This window comes from Ruditapes philippinarum, unplaced genomic scaffold (genome assembly GCF_026571515.1).
Source record: "Ruditapes philippinarum isolate M1 unplaced genomic scaffold, ASM2657151v2 ctg4832_1_1_1_1, whole genome shotgun sequence".
In the NCBI taxonomy this organism is placed as follows: Eukaryota; Metazoa; Mollusca; class Bivalvia; order Venerida; family Veneridae; genus Ruditapes; species Ruditapes philippinarum.
Window position 1 is genome coordinate 1 of NW_026857889.1, and position 23693 is coordinate 23693.

At 33.5% G+C, this 23693-nt stretch overlaps 12 non-coding genes across 12 annotated transcripts; all 12 read right to left on the reverse strand.

Annotated features, from left to right (window-relative positions):
• Positions 1-13623: 13623 nt before the first annotated feature.
• On the reverse strand, positions 13624-13696 carry Trnar-ccu (transfer RNA arginine (anticodon CCU)). The gene has a single exon. It is a non-coding gene; the product is annotated as a tRNA-Arg (tRNA).
• A 201-nt stretch (positions 13697-13897) lies between these two features.
• Positions 13898-13970, reverse strand: Trnav-aac (transfer RNA valine (anticodon AAC)). The gene has a single exon. It is a non-coding gene; the product is annotated as a tRNA-Val (tRNA).
• Positions 13971-16101: 2131 nt separating this feature from the next.
• Positions 16102-16174, reverse strand: Trnar-ccu (transfer RNA arginine (anticodon CCU)). Its single transcript has one exon. It is a non-coding gene; the product is annotated as a tRNA-Arg (tRNA).
• Positions 16175-16329: 155 nt separating this feature from the next.
• On the reverse strand, positions 16330-16402 carry Trnav-aac (transfer RNA valine (anticodon AAC)). Its single transcript has one exon. It is a non-coding gene; the product is annotated as a tRNA-Val (tRNA).
• A 338-nt stretch (positions 16403-16740) lies between these two features.
• On the reverse strand, positions 16741-16813 carry Trnav-aac (transfer RNA valine (anticodon AAC)). Its single transcript has one exon. It is a non-coding gene; the product is annotated as a tRNA-Val (tRNA).
• An 806-nt stretch (positions 16814-17619) lies between these two features.
• Positions 17620-17692, reverse strand: Trnar-ccu (transfer RNA arginine (anticodon CCU)). Its single transcript has one exon. It is a non-coding gene; the product is annotated as a tRNA-Arg (tRNA).
• A 156-nt stretch (positions 17693-17848) lies between these two features.
• On the reverse strand, positions 17849-17921 carry Trnav-aac (transfer RNA valine (anticodon AAC)). The gene has a single exon. It is a non-coding gene; the product is annotated as a tRNA-Val (tRNA).
• Positions 17922-18273: 352 nt separating this feature from the next.
• Trnav-aac (transfer RNA valine (anticodon AAC)) lies at positions 18274-18346 on the reverse strand. Its single transcript has one exon. It is a non-coding gene; the product is annotated as a tRNA-Val (tRNA).
• Positions 18347-19166: 820 nt separating this feature from the next.
• On the reverse strand, positions 19167-19239 carry Trnar-ccu (transfer RNA arginine (anticodon CCU)). The gene has a single exon. It is a non-coding gene; the product is annotated as a tRNA-Arg (tRNA).
• Positions 19240-19394: 155 nt separating this feature from the next.
• Positions 19395-19467, reverse strand: Trnav-aac (transfer RNA valine (anticodon AAC)). Its single transcript has one exon. It is a non-coding gene; the product is annotated as a tRNA-Val (tRNA).
• A 938-nt stretch (positions 19468-20405) lies between these two features.
• Positions 20406-20478, reverse strand: Trnar-ccu (transfer RNA arginine (anticodon CCU)). The gene has a single exon. It is a non-coding gene; the product is annotated as a tRNA-Arg (tRNA).
• A 2949-nt stretch (positions 20479-23427) lies between these two features.
• On the reverse strand, positions 23428-23500 carry Trnav-aac (transfer RNA valine (anticodon AAC)). The gene has a single exon. It is a non-coding gene; the product is annotated as a tRNA-Val (tRNA).
• Positions 23501-23693: the final 193 nt, after the last annotated feature.

A 23693-nucleotide genomic window follows, 5' to 3' on the forward strand; every position in this document is an offset into this window, starting at 1 on the left:
CATTTTTTTTACTTTCACATTTCCTTTGTTTTTTGGTTTTTCTCTTCATTTTATTTCATTTATATTTCAACAGATACTTTCCCCTTTTTTACTTCTTATATTTTACTTTCAAATTTCTTTTCAACTCTTTATAATATCTATATTATTTACATTATTTTTCTATTTTTTTAAATTCAATTTTTATGCATTCCTTCCTTTTCAATTTATTTTCATTCATTTTTACTTTTCACTTTTGTATTTTTTTTTTTGCTGATTCAATTCAATTTTTTTCATATTTCAACAATACTTTCCATTTCATTTTTCACTAATTTTCACGCATAAAATTCCCTGTCATTTTTATTAATGACTTCATTATCCACCAGGGATCATTTTACAATTTTTAATGTTTTTCTTTCAAAAATGTTTTTCCAACTTTATATACACAATTTAAAATTTTATCTAAATATTATGTTGTTATAATACATTCCCCTTATAAATAAATATAACTCTTTTTTTAAAAATTTTACCTTTCTGTTTTTGTACTTGCTTGCCTTAACGAAACAACATTTTCCCAAACTCATCACCATCCCTCCATCAACACCATGTTTCATGCCATTCTTTTTTCTTAAGATTAACTGAAAAATCACTGGGGTTAACAAAAAAAACATTCCAATCTCATTTTCAAAAAAATCACATTTGTTAAAGTCTTTTAAGTCATATGACATTTCCACCTTTATTTGGGAGAAAAAAATTCCCCCAAAAAGGACAGCAAGGGCAGGATTTTTTGTTTGTTTTATTGGCTTTTCGTCACACCGACACAGTATAGGTTTTTGGGGACTTTCCACACAGTAAAGGGCATTTTGCAACGTTCCAGCTTTTTTCTATTATAGACTACTTTACCTGTTTTAGATAGCGAAAAAAAGATTTTATAAAATTTTTCCAATGAAAACAAGAGCAAGGTTTTTTCCCTACAATACACGTGTCCATCTCTCTCCACACTGAAACAACTTCCAAATGTACAAACACCACACAGATGTGTACCAAGCTGTATTTCATACCCTATCCTTCTTGCGAGTATATGGCACTGGGGGCTCTCGAAGAAATTTATAGTTCATCAACTTTCACAATCACGTCAAATCTCAATACTCTGTTTACTGTTGGGGTTTAAAAGATCCCCATCCAATCCATCATCACCCTGTTTCTTTTCCATTCTTGCAAAATTTCCCCTTGGTTTAAGATTATGAAATTTCACTGGGGGTTTAAAAAAAAAAACATTAAACAAATTTATATGTTGAACAAAAACTTTTTTTAAACAAAAAACATTTTGTTTTGTTGGTTCTTAAGTCATATGACATCTCCCCGACCTTTAATTGGCAGAAAAAAATTCCCCAAAAACGGACAGACAATGGCAGTTTTTGTTTGTTTGTTTGAATGGCTTTACGTCACACAGACAAGTATAGGTCATATATTACAGTATAGGTCATAATGGCGACGTTCCGATCACAGTATAGGCACGATGGCGACGTTCCAGCTTTATCTAGTTTAGACTAGTTTTACCTAGTTTTGTAGACTAGCGAAAATAGATTTACCAAATGAAATCAAAGAGCAAAGGTTTACCGTACAATACACCGTGTCCATCTCTCCCACACTGAAAACAACTTCCCAAATGTACAAATCTACCAGCCAGATGTGTACGCAAGTGTATTTCATACCATAATCCTTCTTGCGAGTATATAGGCACTGGACTCTCGAAGAATTGATAGTCTCAATGCAACTTTCAACAATGCACGTCAAGTACTACCCAATACTCTGTCACTGTTGGGCTTAAACGATCCACAGCGTCCATCCAATCAATCACCATGTTTCATGCCATTTTTTGCAAATCTGCCTCCTTGGTCATTAAAGATTAACTGAAATTTCAACTGGGGTTAACAAAACAACAATTCCAATCCATATTTGTTTGAACAAAGTCTTTTTAAACTAAACAAATCACATTTAATCCCCACACCTTTATTGTCAGAAAAATAATATTTCCCAAAAACGGACAGACAAGGGCAGGTTTTGTTTGTTTGTTTGAATGGGCTTTAACATCACATCCGGACACAGTATAGGTCATATGGCGACGTTGTAACACAGTACATATAGGTCATATGACGACGTTCCGACAAAGTATAAAGTAACATATGGCGACGTTCCAGCTTTATCTAGTTATAGACCTAGCTTTACCTAGTTGTAGACTAGCTAAAATATGATTTACCAATAAGTCAAAGAGCAAGGTTTACGCGTACAAGTACACCGTGTCCATTCTCTCTCCACACTGAAACAACTTCCAAATGTACAAATCTAGCCAGCATACAGATTGAATTATTTGATAGTCCTCGATCAACAAACACTTCACCCACTGTTACACAACCATCCATATTCTGAAAACATATTTAATTTCCATGGTGAAAGTTTAGTTTTAGAGGTCGGCGGCGTACTCAAAAAATCTTTTTATAGTAACCCCCCATTTTCTGAAAATGGAAAATACCTCGCCAATATTTTATTTTGAACAATATCAGTCCTTTCTGTGTCATTTATATGAATAATTAAATGGGAAATTTGTGTTTTTAATTTGACGGCGTTGAAAGGCATGTTCAGGGAAATCATGTAAGGCTTTGAAACAATATTAATGAAGCTACCTAGAACGGTCAGAAAAGGTGTTTATATTGATCGCCTATATATACAGTGTGAAACTGGATGGGTTAAAGAAAGTTTTTGGATGGATTATTGTCATTATTGTTGTGTAAATGTAAATTAACCAATAAAATCTAGGAGAACGGTATATCACGCTGCTGTGCAATGGAATTTATTCAAATTAGCGAGGGGCCCATTTGATTATTAGTAGACTTGGTGGTACATTGTTTATCCGGTATTGCAGCAGCTGTCAAACATACCATTGATGCAAGGATGGTCGTCAGTATTATTTTAAGATGGTTAATGTTTTTTACCGATTATTTTGTTTATTACTCTTGAAATAAGGATGCCATAGTAATGAATTACAGGGATTTGTTTTGCTTATTTTACAGCCGTTTTCCGGGTCATATTTCCAATTGAAAAATAGTATAGATTACTTTCCCAATCTACAGGAAAATATTCCAATTGAAAGTTACAAAATAAAAATATGAACTAAAGAATTCTAAGCATCTTTAAAAATAAGGGCTTCTTCACTGTAATAGTGCTAAATGTTTGGAGATGCCATCCTAGACATGGATTGTTTGCATTCATTTAAACACTGCAAAATTTCAGTCATGCATTTTTTCCCAATTTTTAACTAAAAACAACGCTGAAATTCCCAATGTCATGAGTATGGGTCATGTTCCCAAAATCCTGGAAAAAATCCCTGATGGAACTTGTCGTGCATGATGTGAGTAATGACAAAAACAATTATCCTAAGTCTAGAGCAGATATCATTTATAATAACAAAAATATTACAAGTACTTAACAAATATAACAATTTTCAATTAAATTTTCTAAGTTTATCAAGAGCTGTTGTTTGGACAGTAATGCTCCGACTATTCGATAGAGTTTGTCACAAGGATGTTTCATTGAGTATAAAAAGGGGCATAAATATGTAAATAAGTAAATCAGAGTTATGGGACCTGTGCAATCATGTTAAAAATCACAGTGAAAAATGTATATTAAGTTTCATTCCATTCCTTTCAAAATAGTTAGGGAGATACCAGCTCACAAGCAATAAGTTAACCATGAGATTTTCATCCATCAAAAAATATTTTAACTCACCAAAACTATTTAATGCGGACTCCGGGGCGAGTAGGACAGCTCTCTATATACTTTGTATAGTCAATTGAAAAATCAGAATCATTGAAGGGCCATTTTCTTTGATAGATTAATTGAACCCAAAAATGTTGACAAGATGCACAACTAGACTTGTAACTGATCTTTCTTGTAAAGTCTTAGATGAAATTGGCAACAGTAGTTTTTTGAGTAGTCCGGACAAACAGTACAGAGTACTTACATGACTTTTTTCCTTTGATCGTTTCATTCATTTTAGTCACACATGGCTTAAAAGAAGACACACAATTAAAAAATAAAAAGAATCAAAGAAAATGTACAATACCTATTATTTTCCTAGTCACCAATGTGTTTTGCACGGACAGACAGACGGAGAAGTGAATCCCTATATGTCACCACTACTCTGTAGAGGCAAACAAAAAGTTACAGAACCACAATACATACAAAAGTTAGCCTGTTAGACAACTACAACTGACAATGCCTATCAATTGTGTACTTTATTCATAAGCAATATAACAAAATTGTATTTTGTAAGTAAACATAGACAAGGAATGGAATAGTCTCCAAAATGTCCGACAGGATACTCACCTTTCTGTATTCATTTGGCTCAAATTGCACAGGATTTCAACCAAACATTGTATTTTGATTTTATTATGATTCATTATCTTTAAATTAATGATTTACTATAGCATCAAAGAGCAAGGTTTACCTTATGACAAGCATCTCTCCTCACACTGGAACAACTTCTTGTTGTACAAATCTGCCAGCACATAGATGTACTTTAAGCTATTCCATACCATATCCTTCTTGCGAGTATATAGGCACTGGAACTCTCGAAGAACTGATAGTCTTGTCCACTTCCACTTCTTCACTCCTCCATGGTCTGAAAAATCGCACGGGTTAACAAAAATAACATTCTAATTCACAAGGCTTAAAAGAAGCCACACAAGTAAACAGAATAAAAAGGAATCAAAGAAAATGTACCAATACCTATTATTTTCCTAGTCACCCATGTGTTTTGGCACGGACAGACAGACGACGGAGAAGTGATCCCTATATGTCACCACTACTCTGTAGAGGCAACAACAAAAAGTTACAGAACCACCAACATACAAAAAGTTAGCCTGTTAGACAACTACAACTGACAATGCCTATCAATGTATACTTTATTCATAAGTAATATCACAAAATTGTATTTTTGTAAGTAAACATAGATAGGGAAAGGAAACCCAAGTCCCCAAAATGTCCGACAGGATATTCACCTCTGTATTCATTTGGCTCAAATTGCACAGGATTTCAACCAACTTGTATTTTGATTTTATTATGATTCATTATCTTTATTATGATTTACTATAGCATCAAAGAGCAAGGTTTACCTTATTAAAAGCATCTCTCCTCACACTGGAACAACTTCTTGTTGTACAAATCTGCCAGCACATAGATGTACTTTAAGCTATTCCATACCATATCCTTCTTGCGAGTATATAGGCACTGGAACTCTCGAAGAACTGATAGTCTTGTCCACTTCATCACTCATCCATGGTCTGAAAATACCAGGGTTTACAAAATAACATTCTAATTCACAAGGCTTAAAAGAAGACACACAAGTAAAACAGAATAAAAAGAATCAAAGAAAATGTTCCAATACCTATTTATTTTCCTAGTCACCAATGTGTTTTGCACGGACAGACAGACGACGGAGAAGTGATCCCTATATGTCACCACTACTCTGTAGAGGCAACACAAAAAGTTACAGAACCACCAACATACCAAAAGTTAGCCTGTTAGACAACTACAACTGACAATGCCTATCAAATGTATACTTTATTCATAAGTAATATAACAAAATTGTATTTTGTAAGTAAACATAGATAGGGAATGGAACCCAAGTCACCAAAATGTCCGACAGGATATTCACCTATATATTCCTTTGGCTCAAATTGCACAGGATTTCAACCAAACTTGTATTTTGATTTTATCATGATCCATTATCCTCATTATGATTTACTATAGCATCAAAGAGCAAGGTTTACCTTATGTCAAGCATCTCTCCTCACACTGGAACAACTTCTTGTTGTACAAATCTGCCAGCACATAGATGTACTTTAAGCTATTCCATACCATATCCTTCTTGCGAGTATATAGGCACTGGATCTCTCGAAGAACTGATAGTCTTGTCCACTTCCACTTCATCACTCCTCCATGGTCTGAAAAATCACCAGTGTTTACAAAATAACATTCTAATTCACAAGGCTTTAAATAAGACACACAAGTAAAATAGAATAAAAAGAATCAAAGAAAATGTACCAATACCTATTATTTTCCTAGTCACCCATGTGTTTTGCACGGACAGACAGACGACGGAGAAGTGATCCCTATATGTCACCACTACTCTGTAGAGGCAACACAAAAAGTTACAGAACCACCAACATACCAAAAGTTAGCCTGTTAGACAACTACACCTGACAATGCCTATCAAATGTATACTTTATTCATAAGCAATATAACAAAATTGTATTTTGTAAGTAAATATAGACAGGGAATGGAACCAAAGTCTCCAAAATGTCCGACAGGATATTCACCTCTATATTTATTTGGCTCAAATTGTACAGGATTTCAACCAAACTTGTATTTTGATTTTATTATGATTCATTATCCTCATTATGATTTACTATAGCATCAAAGAGCAAGGTTTACCTTATGTCAAGCATCTCTCCTCACACTGGAACAACTTCTTGTTGTACAAATCTGCCAGCACATAGATGTACTTTAAGCTATTCCATACCATATCCTTCTTGCGAGTATATAGGCACTGGAACTCTCGAAGAACTGATAGTCTTGTCCACTTCCATTTCTCCACTCCTCCATGGTCTGAAAAATCACCAGGGTTTACAAAATAACATATTAATTCATAAGACTTAAAAGAAGCCACACAAGTAAAACAGAATAAAAAGAATCAAAGAAAATGTACTAATACCTATTATTTTCCTAGTCACCCATGTGCTTACAAAATAACATTCTAATCTTATAATGTTAATATTTATCATGTCTTTACAAATTACTTTTCAAATAAGCAGGTAATTATCAATATTTCATTGGTTTTACATAATATGATGACCCATACTTTATTATATGGCAGATAAAGGCCGTCAAAAGAGTTTCAGGGTGGGGCAAGTTCATGCCTAGTAGAACCACTTACCTTCCAGTCTAGCTAGCTAAAAGACTATCTCCAATAGACAATTCCTATCAACTGTTTGTTGAACTAGCTGAACTTTTTTTATCTTGTAAATAATTGATACTTTGCAGGCACAAATAAACGGTTACACAAAAATCCTTAAAGTATAATAATGAAAATACCTAATTTCTCCATCATGCCAGTTTCCAACCAATGATACACATTCTATCCACATCCTCCACGTCTTTTCGCCACAATGTAGAACTAGAACACCAACATCTTCTTTCCAGGTGGTTTTCAAAAAGACAAAAAACACACAAAACATTAAAATATAGGCAAAAAAAACATTTAAAGAACCTGGCAAATAGATCTGCAATACAAAAATATAGGTATTAGAGCAAACAAATACATAATTAAACATATCAAACATAATCATAGTACACACAAGTCAAATACAATACGCGAGTATAAGTATATCAAAAAAACTGCGGGCGCATCTACGTAGCCTGGCCAGATCCATTTTATAACAACCATCAACAATAACTTCAACTCAACACATTACTAAATACAGGGATAACTTACATAAAGATTTTTTATAAATCGCAAGTATATATCAAAAAACCGCGGGCGGATTTCACGTAGTCAGGCCAGAATCGCATTCTGTTACAACAACCATCAACAATAAACTTCATCTCATAAAACATAACTCTAAAGGGGTTCAGGGATAACGTATATTAAGATTTTTTTGTAATCGTAAGTATATCAAAAAACAACGCGCGCGCATCACGTAGTCTTGGCCAAAATCACACATTTTAATTATAACAACAACCATCAACAATCACTTCAACTCAACACATTACTAACAACAGGGTTGGTATCGGGATAACTTACATATTATATTTTTTAAAAAAAACGCGAGTATATCAGAGAAAAAATCGCAGTGTGGTCGCTATAATCACGTAGTCCTCTGGCCCAGATATGGTAAACATTTTTATAACGAACAACCATCAACAATCACTTAAACTCTAACACATAACTACAGGGTTCAGAGATAACGTATATAAAGATTTTTTATAAATCGTGAGTATAGGGTTGTTATCAAAAAACCGCAGGGCGTCGTCACGTAATCTGGCCAAAATCACAGGTTTTTATATACAACCAACTCATCCAATCAAATAAACTTTTCAACTCAACACATATAAATAAGCTACAGGGCTACAGGGATAACTTGATGATGTAAAGATTTTTTATAAATCGCTCGAGAGAATATCAAAAAAATTCGTGGGCACATCACGTAGTCTGCCCTCAGAATCACATTTTATAACAAACAAACCCATCAAGTCATAAAGCACTTCAACTCAAACACTATAACCAACTACAAGGGGTACAGGAATTAACTTACATATTATTTTTTTTTATAAAATCGCGAATTATATAAAAAAACTGCGGGCGCTATCAACGTAGTCTGGCCAGAATCACATTTTATAACAACAACCCTCAACAATCACTTCAATCCTCAACACATTACTAACTACAGGGGGTAAAGGGATAACTTACATAAAGATTTTTTTATAAATCGCGAGTATATTATAAAAGCCATGGGCGGATCACGTAGCCTGGCAATAGAATCACATTTTTTAGTTTACAACAACCATCAACAATAACTTCAACTCAAAACATAACTATCAGGGGTTCAGGGATTATGACGTTTATATTATATGTATTTTTTGAATGATAAAGATATAAGATGTGTTCTGTTCTACAAAAAAAAGCTCGTGAGCGTCGCGCGCGACGTAGTTAGGATGTCCAAAATTATCAAATTTTTTAATATCATTTAGACATTCAGGTAACATTGATCTTCACTCAACTGCAGAAGGATCACATTATAAATGATTTTTTTATAAATCAAGTAGAGTAATCAAAAAAATAAATCGCGGGCATACATTCATTAGTTTTTTGGCTAAATAGTCACAGTTTTCATAGCTTTAATATCAAGCGTCGATCGACTAACTCTAACGATATCATCTCAACAACAAATTAACTCCAGGAATATACATATGATATTAAGTGTATCTCTTGTTTATAATCGCGAGTATAGATTAATTGAGTCAAAAAATACCTTGTGTGGGCGTGGATAATCGGTTCGCTTTTTAGAGTTATGGCCTACTCCAAGATATCATTGTTCACTTTGGGATATATAATTGCATCAACAATAATCTTCTAGCACCTCCACACATCTCACTTACACTACAGTGAGATAACATCACTTACATTATTAGACGGACCTTTTTCTTTGCTCAATAAAATCGCAGTAAAATAAAAAGAAAACCGCGGGCGCATCACGTAGTCTCGCCAAATCAAATTTTATAACAAACCATCAACAATAACTTCAACTCAACACATAACCAACTACAGGGGGTATAGGATTAATTTACATAAAGATTTTTTATAAATCGCGAGTATATAAAAAAAACGCAGTCATATCACGTAGCCTGGCCAGAATCACATTTTATAACAACCATCAACAATAACTTCAACTCGACACATAACCAACTACAGGGGGTACAGGAATGACTTACATAAGGATTTTTTATAAATCGCGAGTATATCAAAAAACCGTGGGCACATCACGTAGTCTGGCCAAATCACATTTTATAACAACCATCAACAATCACTTCAACTCAACTCATAACTAACTACAGGAATAACATACATATTTAAAGATATTTTATAAATCGCGAGTACATGAAAAAATAGCATACACAAAGAATAATATAAACGATCAAATACAAAAGTTGTAAAATATTATCACACTTACTCTATTAACAAAGAGCGTCTTCTCGGCGCGAGTTTCCCACCAAAAATGAACTGTTAGCTCAAATGATCACGTGGTCTGTAATCTGTGAAGCGGGCATTCGAGAATGGGATATCTTAATTTATAAGTACATAGGGGTGGCAGGATAAAGCAATATACGAAAACGCACGAATGGCCTGTTAGAGTAGTGGTTAAGGTCCTTGTTTCGCATGCGGAAGGTCGTAAGCTCAAATCCCACAATGGGTGAAACTTTTATTAGCCCTTTGAATTAAATTATTCTATTTTGTTTTACTTTTTAATTTATTGATTTTTTATATATTTTTTTTTTAATTATTAATAATCATTATTTTATATATTTTTCCATGTATTTCATATACGAGAATGATATAGCTTATTATGTATGGTGGCTGAGTTGGTACACTTTGCGCGTTGCGTTTTCGATAGCGACAACACAACCTTTATCGTTATCGTCTTTTTGTCTTGTCGCTAGCGGAACGCACCAAACGGCGCGTTGTCGCACTGTCGTCTTGTCGCTTGGCTTATAAGCCAATCCTTTGATTTGAGCGACATCGCGACAACACGCCGCACGACAACGCGCCGTTTGGCGTGCTTCACTAGCGACAAGACGAAAGTAACTGATATATGTAGTAGATATAAGCCGAAAACTGTCCAATATGTCAAATATTGAATTTTATGAGGCGCGTAGCGCCGAGGGGAATTCAATATTTTACTTATTGGTCAGTTTGAAGCTTATATCTTACTTAAATTACTACTTTTACTATCAAATATCATGTTATCCATCGAAAAATTAGACATTATGTTTCTTGTGCTGGAAATGTACAATTTAATGCTTTAGTAATTATTTTTTTCTTACCTGCAAAACCCTATAGAGAGCCTCTAAAATAACAAAATGTCCGAAGCATGAAAATTTCGTGTTTTGAAATAAGACCAGTTATTTACATACCTCCTCTATTGTTTGTGACAGGTCTATATTTTTCGGATAGACCTGTTTAAATAAAAGAAAGTCCGTTATGAGGTCTATCTTTTGCACGTGCACGGGTCTTTCTAGTCAGACAGACCCGGTCATGAAATACACGTTAGAAATTCACCTGCCTATGCGCAAACAAAGAAAACATGAAATGCAATCAAAAATTAAAACTCTTTTAACTAAGCAATTATTCAAGCATCCCTATATTAAAGCTGCCCGCCTCCAGATAAGCCAAAATATTTTAAGAAAATCAATATTGAGAAAAATGTACCAAAACTTATACATTCAAGATCCAAGGTATATATTTTTCATGTTAAGTGCGGTTTAAGACTGATTTTGCAGTATTTTGTAACGATATTTCTACTGCGTTTCTAACGCAGTAAGGGCTATATTTGCATATGTTGACGACCTTTTGGCAATTTTCTTGGATCGTAAGTGCCGATTGCAATATGTAAATTACTTTTTTTGTTCATCTCACAATATTTTACTTTTAAATACATTTCCAAAATTTTCATAATAATTAACATGAATCTGAAGGTGTGCTGCTTTAAATCTTTGAATAAAAATTATGGATAGCATATCAAAGTTAGGACACATTTAACATTTTGTTTAATCGCGTCATTTTTAAAGTAATAGTAATTATGTCATTAAGTTTATAATATAACAAAATGGATGCTTCAAGTTCATATCAGAAGTGCTCATATCTATGAAACTATATAGCAGAAATCACAACATACTCATTACGATTTTAAATTGTAAATAAGTTGTAAGTGATTTAGTTTAAAATATTTTATGATGAACGATCATATTTTATTCTAGAACACTTTATAATCTGCTATATAAAGTATAGTTTCGGTTCATGTATCTCACACTTGCCAATAATATACAATGTACATATATAAGTCTTTCGTTGTCTGCTGGGTATCTGGACAGTTGCCCCCTCGGAAGTTTGCCCTCTTTTTGCAGTGGCGTCATTTGCCCCCTCATAATTTTGGAAGGGACGGACATTTGCCCCCCCCCCCCCTGTTTTAAGAAATATGTTATTGTTGAATTGTTTGCTACCATAATTCGTCGCCTGTTGTCGAAATTTCATTCTGCTTAAATAAACAAAACACTCTGTGAAAGTCAAAATAGCATTTAAATAAATAAAACGAAATGTTTCCACTGATATACAAAAAAACTATACACGAGATGACAAGTGATAATTAAGTCACAACGGCAAAAAAGAGGGCAAACGTCCGGGGGCAACTGTCCGGGTGTAAATGTCCAAGAATCTGCATTGAGTTTTTATTTTAAAAGGGAAAGCAAATTTAAATGCAAAATATATATTGTATTTAAGCAGAAGGTTGATAAAAGCTTACCTGTATATGCGTTGTGTTAAAAATAATATTTGTGCATTTCATCAAATGCTTCGGATTAGCCAATAGTTTTAACGGTGTGTAAGTTGGATATCGGCCTCGTACATCGATCTTTCTGCTTAGGAAAGACCTGGTCACGAATTTCATGAAACACCTCGAGCGCTACGCGCTCTCGGTGTCACATGAAATTCGTGACCAGGTCTTTCCTAAACAGAAAGACCTCGAACTCGGTCGATATCCTATACGTACATGAACACGATGATATACACAAAATAAACCAGTTACACAAAATTTTGGATTTACACACATACAGTTACATAAATTTGTACATTGGAGATTTTTACAAGAAATAGAAAAAATAAAAGTTTTCAAATTTGTGTTAAATCTTGGATATTTTGAATGCTTGACTGAGATGACTTTATGGATTCTTATTTTCTCTATTTTATTACTTTAAGGAAGGATTTTTTTTTACTGACCATTAAGTGTTAAAAATGATATTTTTATTTTTCATATGACTACAGCTATCACAGATGTAAAGATGTAAAATGTTGTGTTAAAATGACCATTAGGGTTAATTTTGGATATTTACGCAACGAAATGAGATTTTCTTATTTTTGAATTGATATTTGTCATACCACAGGGGTCTGGAATCGTTTATATAAGTCAAACATATATGTAATCAAATATAACAGCTTTTGTTTTGAAAAGATGAATTTATTTTCTCTATAATTTCATCTATCTAAAAAGCTGATCATTACACTTAGTTGAAAAGTTGACCTTACTGAAACAGTACGTACATACAATGAATCAAATCAAGTATAATTGTCAATTAAAATACATGTAAAAAGAAAAAACGGACAATAGGCAAGAATTAACAATCCCATTAAAATCATATCTTAACTGACTTTCACTACGGAAGCGTAAACGGTAATATAATTTTAAGAGCTTGGAGATCGAAAAAAAACTCCACAAAATCCTGTGGTCATTGAAGCTTCTTTCATATTAATGTGTTACACAATTAATATTGGACTTACACGTTAATACTGGACACCAATCTGTACTGTATTAAAAATACAGTACGGTCAGAACAAAGGAATGACGTCACAGAAGTAATTTAAAGTTATATATAACTATAATTATTGATAGTTAAATAACGATATCAACATACAATTAAGCAAGACGCACACAGCAGAAAGCATAATGTGCATGTAAGAAAGCAAGATGTAAAAGTCAGAATGCAAGATGTACAAGTCAGAATCTGGGACATACGATAGTATGTCCCAGTCAGAATGCAAGATGTACAAGTTAGAAAGCACGATGTAACGTAAGAAAGCAAGATGTAATTTTTGCGTTAATACCCTTCCATAGGTAAACCACCCCTAATGGCCATTATAAAGAACTGTAAAATTGACAACATCGTCATAGAAAAGAAATGAGGTGGATCGTATAGAATTTGTTTGACTGGATTTATGTATATACATATAACAATAGAAAATGCTAAAACAATATAACAAACCTCCGGCGGGACTCTAACCCGCAATCCCCGGCTTAGGAGGCCGATGCCTTATCCATTAGGCCACGGAGGCGATGATATATGCACAGTTACACTGAGTCTTTGTCCATTTAATCCTTTATTATACCACCTCTATTAAAAGAATACTTCACTTAGTACAGATACACTGTACATGTAATGTTCTATGATGAAGCGATTACTGCATTAATTTCTTTATTTAAGTATTTTAATTGTTCAATATTGATAAAATGATAAAATTTTAAAAAACAAAATCTGTTTCCGCTGAGGATTGAACTCAGGACCTTCCGAGTGTTAAGTGGATGTGATAACCACTACACCACGGAAACAGTTGACACCGTTCACTTGAAGTATATTTATTGTTCTATATTACAAGTATATTTTAGTCACACAACGAACGGGTTAGTAGGGTCGACGGTAGCGTCCATTTTTAAGCCGCAAGAATTTTTATCGTCAATTTATAAAATATCGCGGGCGGCATTTAAATCCGCGAGATTGAATGTCGAAATTGTATAAAATGTCGCGGCTTATTAATACTCTCGAGTTTTTCTTTCACACTTCCTCGCGATATTTTATTATAAAACGATGAAATTTCTCGAGGGTTTAAAATGGCCCCAACCGGCCACAATAAATCTGTGCGAGTTAAAGATTACATTATATGTTATTTTGGTTTTGGAGTGATATATGTGGATATATTACCTGCTAAGATTTTATATCTTGGCAGGTAATATATCCACATATATCACTCCAAAACCAAAATAATAATTTTATTACCCTTCCCCTGCCGAGTGTAGACGATTTTTTAAAAAATCATTGCTGTTTCAAATGAAACGTCAAAATAAGATTCCCTTTAGAGTACCTCTTCATCACAACATGACGTCACATAAATACATGACGTATTTTTCCCGTACCTAACGAATGTAAATAAGAGAAAAGGAGTAGTCTATTGAACGCACTTTTTTGTAATTAATATCAAGCTTTCACATGGTCATATTTGTTTTCGATACTGATGGGAATATGTATCATTACTCTACTTTGGTAAATATTTATCATTTGACAGTTAAAAAGTGCTTGTAAATCGGAATTTACACCGCGTAAAATCGAACCGTACGCGCATCACCTCAGCGCATGTTGTTTACAACGTTGGGAACCCAACGGGGAAATTTAGTGTGTATATTACCCGTCTGGCTCGGTTATATCAATTTCTTTCGGGTGATCAATATCCAATCAAAAAGGCGGAAAAAATCTGGAAGGGTAATAAAAATATTTATGTAAAGACTGAGGAACTGCATTAAAATAATGATGATATAATGATTTGAGAATCGAGAACCCGAAATAAACAATGTTAAAACAGTTTACATAACGTCAATCATTGTTGAAACATAAAATTTATCAAAGTAGGGGGTTTAATGACACGATTTATGTTTTGAATTTTAAGCATGAGGATATAAGACTTTGAAATCTTTTGTTATTGTTTTAAAAGATATCAAGATAAAAACATGCTATGTATCGTGCAAAAGACTTGAAGTGATTTAATATTAATATGCTCTTCTACATAATGTACATTTTTTTAAAGATTAAAAAGGCTTTGCTGGAAACAATTCATATAATATTTGAAGATGTTTAAAATCAGTATTTAAGTTTTTCTATTGATATGAAGCATGTATGCTTGATACTTAGAACACGTAATTCAAAAGCTATAAATAACTTTAAATGGAACACTATTGACTTTTGAAACTTATACTTTATACGTTTAAAATATTTAAATAACTTAATCTAATCACCCTTAGTATCATAATTTTATTATAATGTTTATCTATATTTCTATTTTTTATATATATACCTCTGTTAAATGTTCATTTGATTAATTTATATTTACATATAAAACATTTGTTAAAATTAGTTCATGAAAATTAGTATCTGAAAATTACTTAAAACTGAAATTGATAATTATTTGATATCACACAAATTTATTCAAATAGTATAGACTTATTTCTGACTAACCTCAGGGAAGGGCCCACGATAATGTTGTTAGAACTTTTGGCCCAACCCTTTTGTATGTACACTTGATTATGTCTGTAAAATTATTTAATTGTATATTGTGTGTATATTTATACAATAAAATATTATTAAACTAAGCATGTATGAATGTTTTACTCATATAAAGTTGCGGCACATACGAAGTTATTGCAACAGTATCAAACGGAGATGGTTGACAGTTCGTAAAGTCCGATAAGAGACAATCCAATAAGATATCAACATCAGTTTAGAATAACTGAATACATCATGGCTGTTTGCGTGAACAGCTTTATGTAATGTTAAATATTGAAATAAAGTGTTTCAAATAAATGGAAAGGTAATGTTATCGTCATGGAAAAGAAATGAGTTGAATCGTATAGAATGTGTTTGACAGGATTTATTTATATATGCAACAATAGAAAATGCTAAAATAATATAACAAACCTCCGGCGGGACTCGAACCCGCAATCCCCGGCTTAGGAGGCCGATGCCTTATCCATTAGGCCACGGAGGCGATGATATATGCACATTTACACTGAGTCGTGGTCCATTTGCTTCTAAAATACAACTATTACAACAGTACAGATAGATGTAATGTTCTACAATTAAGCGATTGCTGCATTAATTTCTCTGATCAATGTAAAAATGATCAAATTTGAAGAAAAAAAATGTTTCCGCTGAGGATTGAACTCAGGACCTTCCGCGTGTTAAGCGGATGTGATAACCACTACACCACGGAAACGGTTGTCATCATTCACTTGTTCAATATTACAAAGAACGGGTTTGTAGGGTGGACATTAGCGTCCATTTTAAAGCCTCAGGAATTTTTATTGTCAGTTTATAAAATTTCACGGGCAGCATTTAAATCCGCGAGATTGTATGTCGAAATTGTATGAAATGTTGTGGCTTATTGAAACTCTAAAGTTTTTTCTTCACTCTTCCTCGCGACATTTTATGATAAAACGATGAAATCTTTCGCTGGTTTTAAAATGTACAGATAGATGTAATGTTTTACAATTAAGCGATTGCTGCATTAATTTCTTTGATCAATGTAAAAATGATAATATTTTAAGAAAAATCTGTTTCCGCTGAGGATTGAACTCAGGACCTTCCGCGTGTTAAGCGGATGTGATAACCACTACACCACGGAAACAGTTGTCAGCTTTCACTTAATGTATATTGATTGTTCTATATAATATATTATTCACACATCGAACGGGTTTGTAGGGTTAAATGCAGCGTCCATTTTAAAGCCACAAGAATTTTTATCGTCAGTTTATAAATTGTCGCGGGCAGCATTTAAATCAACAAGATTGTATCTCGAAATTGTATAAAATGTCGCGGCTTATTGAATTTCTCTAGTTTTATTTCACAATTCCTTGTGACATTTTATGATAAAACAATGAAATTTTTCTCGCGGTTTAAAAAGGCCGCAACCGGCCACCATAGATCTGCGCGAGTTTAAGTTAACATAAATATTTATGTAAAGACTGAGGAACTGCATTATAATAATGATGATATAATGATTTGAGAATTAAAAAAAAAATATGTTAAAACAGTTAAATGTCAATCATTGTTGAAAAATAGATCTCAGTAAAGTAAGGGGTTTTATGACACGATTTTAGATTTGAAATTTAACTATGAGTATATAAGACATTGAAATCTGTTGTTATCGTTTTAAAAGATATCAAGATAAAAAACATGCTATGTATTGTGCAAAAAAAAAACCTTGTATTTTGCTTTTTATCTATCTCGATACAACACATAATGGTTCATTTCTTACAAAAGTTATTCGTCTAGTTGTGTAACTAAGGTACGTAGACCACCCTAATGGGCATTATAAAGAACTGTAAAATTGACAACATAGTCATAGAAAAGAAATGAGGTGAATCGTATAGAATGTGTTTGACAGGATTTATTTATATATGCAACAATACAAAATGCTAAAATAATATAACAAACCTCCGGCGGGACTCGAACCCGCAATCGCCGGCTTAGGAGGCCGATGCCTTATCCATTAGGCCACGGAGGCGATGATATATGCACATTTACACTGAGTCGTGGTCCATTTGCTTCTAAAATACAACTATTACAAACAGTACAGATAGATGTAATGTTCTACAATTAAGCGATTGCTGCATTAATTTCTCTGATCAATGTAAAAATGATAAAATTTGAAGAAAAAAAATGTTTCCGCTGAGGATTGAACTCAGGACCTTCCGCGTGTTAAGCGGATGTGATAACCACTACACCACGGAAACGGTTGTCATCTGTCACTTGTTCAATATTATATGTTATTTACACAACGAAAGGGTTTGTAGGGTGGACATTAGCGTCCATTTTAAAGCCGCAGGAATTTTTATCGTCAGTTTATAAAATTTCACGGGCAGCATTTAAATCTGCGTGATTGTATGTCGAAATTGTATAAAATGTTGTCGCTTATTGAAACTCTAAAGTTTTTTCTTTCACTCTTCCTCGCGACATTTTATGATAAAACGACGAAATATTTCGCTGGTTTTAAAATGTACAGATAGATGTAATGTTCTACAATTAAGCGATTGCTGCATTAATTTCTCTGATCAATGTAAAAATGATAATATTTTAAGAAAAATATGTTTCCGCTGAGGAATGAACTCAGGACCTTCCGCGTGTTAAGCGGATGTGATAACCACTACACCACGGAAACAGTTGTCAGCTTTCACTTAATGTATATTGATTGTTCTATATAATATATTATTCACACAACGAACGGGTTTGTAGGGTTAAATGCAGCGTCCATTTTAAAGCCACAAGAATTATTATCGTTAGTTTATAAAAATGTCGCGGGCAGCATTTAAATCCACGAGATTGTATCTCGAAATTGAATTGTATAAAATGTCGCGGCTTATTGAATTTCTCGAGTTTTATTTCACACTTCCTCGTGACATTTTATGATAAAACGATGAAATTTTTTCTCGCGGTTTTAAAATGGCCGCAACCGGCCACCATAGGTCTGTGCAAGTTTAAGTTATCATAAATATATAATTCAAGACTGAGGAGCTGCATTATAAAAATGATGATATAATGATTTGAGAATCGAGAACCCGAAATAAAAAAAAATGTTAAAACAGTTAAACGTCAATCATTGTTGAAAAATAGATCTTAGTAAAGTAAGGGGTTTTATGACACGATTTTAGTTTTGAAATTTAATTATGAGTATATAAGACATTGAAATCTGTTGTTATCGTTTTAAAAGATATCAAGATAAAAAACATGCTATGTATTGTGCAAAAAAAACCCCTTGTCTTTTGCTTTTTATCTATCTCGACACAACACATTATGGTTCATTTCTTACAAAAGTTATTCGTCTAGTTGTGTAACTAAGGTAGACCCCCCTAATGGGCATTATAAAGAACTGTAAAATTGACAACATCGTCATAGAAAAGAAATGAGGTGAATCGTATAAAATGTGTTTGACAGGAATTATTTATATATGCAACAATACAAAATGCTAAAATAATGTAACAAACCTCCGGCGGGACTCGAACCCGCAATCCCCGGCTTAGGAGGCCGATGCCTTATCCATTAGGCCACGGAGGCGATGATATATGAACATTTACACTGAGTCGTGGTCCATTTGCTTCTAAAATACAACTATTACAAACAGTACAGATAGATGTAATGTTCTACAATTAAGCGATTGCTGCATTAATTTCTCTGATCAATATAAAAATGATAATATTTAAAGAAAAACATGTTTCCGCTGAGAATTGAACTCAGGACCTTCCGCGTGTTAAGCGGATGTGATAACCACTACACCACGGTAACAGTTGTCAGCTTTCACTTAATGTATATTGATTGTTCTATATAATATATCATTCACACAACGAACGGGTTTGTAGGGTTAAATGCAGCGTCCATTTTAAAGCCACAAGAATTTTTATCGTCAGTTTATAAAATGTCGCGGGCAGCATTTAAATCCACGAGATTGTATCTCGAAATTGTATAAAATGTCGCGGCTTATTGAATTTCTCGAGTTTTATTTCACACTTCCTCGTGACATTTTATGATAAAACGATGAAATTTTTCTCGCGGTTTAAAATGGCCGCAACCGGCCACCATAGATCTGTGCAAGTTTAAGTTAACATAAATATTTATGTAAAGACTGAGGAACTGCATTATAATATGATGATATAATGATTTGAGAATTGAGAACCCGAAATAAAAATAAAATGTTAAAACAGTTAAACGTCAATCATTGTTGAAAAATAGATCTCAGTAAAGTAAGGGGTTTTATGACACGATTTTAGTTTTGAAATTTAAGTATGAGGATATAAGACATTGAAATCGTTTGTTATTGTTTTAAAAGAGGATTGAACTCAGGACCTTCCGCGTGTTAAGCGGATGTGATAACCACTACACCACGGAAACAGTTGACACCATTCACTTGAAGTATTTTTATTGTTCTATATTATATGTTAGTCACACAACGAACGGGTTAGTAGGGTGGATGGTAGCGTCCATTTTAAAGCCGCAAGAATTTTTACCGTCAGTTAAATATCGCGGGCAGCATTTAAATCCGCGAGATTGTATGTCGAAATTGTGTAAATGTCGCGGCTTATTAGTACTCTTGAGTTTTTCTGTCACACTTCCTCGCGACATTTCATGATAAAACGCCGAAATGAGAATGAGGTGAATCTTATAGAATTTGTTTGACAGGATTTATTAATATATGCAACGATAGAAAATGCTAAAATAATAAAACAAACCTCCGGCGGGACTCGAACCCGCAATCCCCGGCTTAGGAGGCCGATGCCTTATCCATTAGGCCACGGAGGCGGTGATTTATGTGCACAATTACGCTTATTCGTTGTCCTTTTAATTCTATAATACAACCTCTATGAAAAGAATACTTCAATTAGTACAGATACATGTAATGTTCTATAATTAAGCGATTACTGCATGAATTTATTTGATGCAAAAAATGATAAAATTTGAAAAAACAAAATCTGTTTCCGCTGAGGATTTAACTCAGGACCTTCCGCGTGTTAAGCGGATGTTACACGGAAACAGTTGACACCGTTCACTTGAAGTATTTCAGGGGCGGATACAGAACATGGTTTCCTGGGGGGGGCTGACATATGGATGGAAGATTTTGACAAAAATAATGCAACCACAGGTGGCAGTATCAGTGTTTGGACACCCCACCCCTATCTGCCCCTGGACCCCTACTACAACCCTGAAAAAAAATAATTCAACAATTAGGTACCAACTACAAAACCACAGATAAAATTATGTAAAAAAAATGTCCACTATCAAAATTATAGTTATAGATAACTATAATTTTGATAGGGGAAATTTTTTTTATATATAATTTGGGTGTCCAAACACTGATACTGCCACCTGTGAATGCAACAGGCGAAAATTGTGCATGTTTGAAGATTTGGCCAATATATTGTTCATGTGACAAAAAAATGTAATTTACGTGTGTCATAGCTTATCTGATGAGTGGCAATGCACTTTCGCTTATATATGTGTATACTAATATTTTCATAAATATTTAGATGATATGGAATTAAGAAAAATATATGTAATTTGGGGTGGGCTTGGGAGGGGTGTCCCCTCCCATATAGTAAGAAAATTTTGAAATATGAGGTAAAAAATGTGTTATTTCCTTGACTGTCTAGTGCTGTTTATTTATGGTACCTTTTGGGTGGATTTACAGGTTAGTGTTTGCAGGGTATTTCAAATAGAATTCCCCTGGTGTTTAGTATTAAGCATTTACAAAATAACAGCACACTAACGCGCAACTCACTGTTGATAAAAATAATTTCAAACACTTGATCAATTTACTCCTCTGAATAATAGACGATTTGCCAAAGTAAAGTGATATTAAAATACTGCCTTTCTATTGTACAAAAATAATTTCTAACAATAATATTCAATAAGAATTTTTTCCATCAATGAATCCATTTTAGATACTAAAGAGGTCAGTACAATTTAAATTTTATTTAAGATAATATAACTGCCATAAAAAGTTATTAAAAGCAAATGACCAATCAGTTTATTGAATAAAAATCTTAGTAAAACTAGTTATTAAAACGCGATTCATTTTATATAATCTGTATAAAACTCGCCATCTTTTTAATTTATAAATAATAATTTTCAATTTCTTAATTATAAGGCTTTTGCAAAGAAAATGGAAAAAACAAAGATAGTAAAATATGGTGTACAATGTAACACATCTATTTGCCACTATCTGTGACTTTTAATTTCATTACACCTTTGGAAAGCAATAACCCAATCAATTATGCAGTTTAAACAGTGGAGTCATTCAAGCATGTCATGCTGTTGATAGATAAAGATCTCTGCCAAGCCCCCAGGCAGGAGATTAACAACTGATTGACAGCAATAAATGTTTTGATAAGGGAGTACACTACAGCCAATAAAGTTTGAAACTGACAAAAATATATTCCAGCCCAGCTGGTAAACGTATCTTTGGGCCGAGCTGTGGGGGGGGGGGCTGCAGCCCTGAAGCCCAGGCCTGGATCCGCCACTGGTATTTTTATTGTTCTATATTATATGTTGGTCACACAACGAACGGGTTAGTAGGGTGGACGGTAGCGTCCATTTTAAAGTCGCAAGAGGTTTTACCGTCAGTTTATAAAATATCGCGGCCGCGAGATTGTATGTCGAAATTGTGTAAATGTCGCGGCTTATTAGAACTCTTGAGTTTTCCTGTCACACTTCCTCGCGACATTTCATGATAAAACGCCGAAATTTCTAGCAAGTTTCAAATGGCCGCAACCGGCCACCATAGGTCTGTGCAAGTTTTATTTATTAAAAGACTGAGGAACTGCATTATAATAATGATGATATAATGATTTGAGAATCGAGAACCTGAAATAAACAATGTCAAAACAGTTTACATAACGTCAATCATTGTTGAAACATAAAAATCATCAAAGTAAGGGGTTTTATGACACGATTTATGTTTTGAATTTTAAGCATGAGGATATAAGACTTTGAAATCTTTTGTTATTGTTTTAAAAGATATCAAGATAAAAACATGCTAGGTATCGTGCAAAAGACTTGAAGTGATATAATATTAATATGCTCTTCTACATAATGTAATTTTTTTTAAAGATTAAAAAGGCTTTGTTGGAAATAATCCATGTTATATTTGAAGATGTTTAAAATCAGTATTTAAGTTTCTCTATTGATATGGAGCATGTATGAATGTTTTACTCATATAAAGTTAAGGCACATACGAAGTTATTGCAACCAGTATCAAACGAAGATGGTTGACTGTTCGTAAAGTCCGATAAGAGACAACACAATAAGATATCAACATAAGTTTAGAATAACTGAATACATCATGGCTGTTTGCGTGAACAGCTTTGTGTAATGTTAAATATTGAAATAAAGTGTTCGAAATAATGTTAAATATTGAAATAAAGTGTTCGAAATAAATGGAAAGGTAATGTTATCGTCATGGAAAAGAAATGAGGTGAATCGTATAGAATTTTGTTTGACAGGATCTATTTATATATGCAACAATAGAAAATGTTAGAATAATATAATATAACAATCCCCGGCTTAGGAGGCCGATGCCTTATCCATTAGGACACGGAGGCGGTGATATATGAACACTGAGTCGTTGTACATTTGCTTCTAAAATACAACTATTACAAACAGTACAGATTGATGTAATGTTCTACAATTAAGCGATTGCTGCATTAATTTCTCTGATCAATGTAAAAATGATAAAATTTGAAGAGAAAAAAATGTTTCCGCTGAGGATTGAACTCAGGACCTTCCGCGTGTTCAGCGGATGTGATAACCACTACACCAAGGAAACAGTTGTCAGCTTTCACTTAATGTATATTGATTGTTCTATTTTTTATTATTCACACAACGAACGGGTTTGTAGGGCGGACATTAGCGTCCATTTTAAAGCCGCAGGAATTTTTATCGTCAGTTTATAAAATTTCACGGGCAGCATTTAAATCCGCGAGATTGTATCTCGAAATTGTATAAAATGATGTGGCTTA